The following is a 2,734-nucleotide window of genomic DNA, read 5'->3' on the forward strand; positions in this document are numbered from 1 at the left end:
ACGACTAGGCGGGAGGAGAGGATGGAGAGAGAGGGAGGGGGGGGGGGGGAGCCCGCGCCGTGCGTCTTGACGCACTCACGCACGTCAACTCCCGCCCTCGCACCCACCCGTTGGTCCGTCCGCCCGTCAAGCATCACTTCCGCGCTCTCCTGTTGGTCTAGTGTCACGTCAATCACTGGGGGGCGGTTTGCTCGCTCACCATTGGCCAATCACCTCCTCCCCCCCCGCCCCTCACGCCCGTTCCCTTGAACGTGACGCACGTCCATCGCAGTCGTCGCCTGGGAACGCGGTGGGCCCCGTCCCGCCCTGAGTGTCCGCCATTGGTCAGTCTAGAGGTCCGCCCCGCCCCGTGAGGTGGATACTGGCATCTGATAGGCTAAACCTTGTGTCGATCATAAACTTATTGGCAAATCAAGCGTTGGCTCTGCTATAAACAGCAGGAGATGACCCGCCCCCAACCCCCCACCCCAGAGGTTACTTGGTGTCAAGGGACAGGGCAAAGGGTCTCATTGGGTGCCAAAGGCTGGCAAACTTTGATCCCAATCCCGCGGGGGTTTCGTCAGGAGCCGTCGGCCACGTGCAGACAGCAGGCAAACAGCAAACAACAACAATTATCTTCTTGGCCCGACGCCCGCGGGCACCCATCGCCATAGGAACCGGAGGAGGCCATTCAGCTCCTCGAGCCTTGTTCCGCCATTCTATTAGCTCATGGCTGAGCTGTACCTCAACTCTCATTACCCGCCCTTTGCCCCGTATCCTTTGATCCCCTGACCCAACAATCTGTGGCCGAAAAACTGCCTCCTGATTTCACTCCTGAACGGCCTGGCTCTGATTTCAGGATTATGCCCCTTGTTCTGGATTCCCCGATGCTTAAGAGTCCAAATCCAAACCCAAACCCAACGGAGAAGTCCATGCATCCCACCTGCACATGAAAATCGCAGAGAAAGATTGTTGGAACGGCATGGAATGGGCGCGCTCACTCTCTCTCCCGGGTGGGACGTCCCCTGCTGAACCTATTCTGGAAAGTATTGGGCCAAGTCGGGAAGGAAAGGTAGCTGACCACAAACAAGCGGACAACAGGATTAGTTGTAAAGTGTTGTGACTATTTTGCTGCGAATGTTGCATCCAAAATGCACATGTGGGTTTGACCCCCCCCCCAACCCCTCTTCCCGAAGAGAGTGGAATCCAGAAGCCACGTAGGACAGTGCGGTGTTTACACTCTTTACAAAATCACCAACGCTCGAAACCTCTAGAAAACTGACCGGCCACAGAGTAGGTTTTTGCTGATGATCAGATTTTGCGAATGGCCACATGTCTGTCCTGTCTCCTGGATTCAGCACGAAGTGGATCCCAGCAACAATTCAGCTTCGCTCCGCAACTGGCAAAATCTCATAATATTATCAATAATAACCCTTGCATTTGCTGTTGTGCCTGATCACGCCTTCGAGACGTCTCAAAGCGCTTCACAGGATATACTGCGAAGTGTAGTGACTGTGTATTCTGTGGGTGAAACACGGTAGCCAATTGCACACAGCAGCGTCCCCACAAACAAATCACAGTTTGACCAAATTGTTATGATTTAATTTTTTTTATATAGATACAAACACACCCAGGTTTAGTGTTTCCTGCTCTTGACATAGCTCAGCAGGATAAAATACCCCAACACCTCTCTCTCACCCCCTCCCAACACCTCTAACTGGGGGACTGGGATCCTTTGGGGTGGGGGGGGAGGCGGTGGGCGCTGTCACCACGGCACAACGTATTAAATTCAGGTTAAGAGTCGAGTGAGCTTATCCCATCTCGGTCGGCTTCACAGCAGTGGATGTGACACCAGCTGACAGCCTCCACTAACATAGGGTGACACAGAGCAAGGGCTGTGTTATTTTTATTGTTGCCCTTCAGTGATGTTTAATGGTTAGTGGTAACCGCACGTGGAAGTCCGCATGAGGATCCCAGCTCCATCCTCACCCCCCCCCCCGGGCGTTGTTAAGCTATGGCTGGATATAAAGCACCCAGTGATTCCCGGCAAAACTGTTCCAGCGGAGAAATCGCATCAAACTTCAGCCTCGGAAGTCCAACGATTGGCACAATAGTAACCCAGGCATTTGATCCAGCTCCTTATCACATCCGGCCGGAGTCTCAAGGGGCTTCCCAGGATTCAAATTACATTTTTAAAAAAAATAATCATAATTTGGTCACTCAATCCACGACTGTTTGTGGGACACTCATTGCTGTGCACAATTGGCTGCTGTATTTCACCACAAAATATAGTCAATTCACTTTACAGTATATCCTGTGAAGCGCTTTGAGACGTCTCGAAGCTGTGATAAGGCGCTGTGTCAAATCCAAAGATCATTTTTATTATTATTCACAGTGCAGTGCAGTGACTGTATGTTTTGCCTTGTGCTCACTCAACTCGTTTGCGCCGAATTTCAGAACCTTGTAACATTTCTTTTAAAACCAGACTTACTTACCTTGTCCGCAGTTCATTATCTTCCAGTCATCGTCTCCTCCCAAGCGATGAACACTCTCTGATGTATATTAACTCGAGGAAACCACTAACCTCAGCAGCTACATTCAATTACTCCCGCGAGCAGCTGGCGGCTACTCACAAGTGTTACATGGACAATAGTAAACCCCAAGGCATGACTTGCAACAGTCATAGAAAATATGACTGTTTGTGGGACACTGCTGTGCGCAATTGGCTGCCGCGTTTTGCCCACAAAACTATACT

The sequence above is a fragment of the Callorhinchus milii genome, unplaced genomic scaffold (assembly GCF_018977255.1).
Source record: "Callorhinchus milii isolate IMCB2004 unplaced genomic scaffold, IMCB_Cmil_1.0 Scaffold21, whole genome shotgun sequence".
NCBI lineage: Eukaryota > Metazoa > Chordata > Chondrichthyes > Chimaeriformes > Callorhinchidae > Callorhinchus > Callorhinchus milii.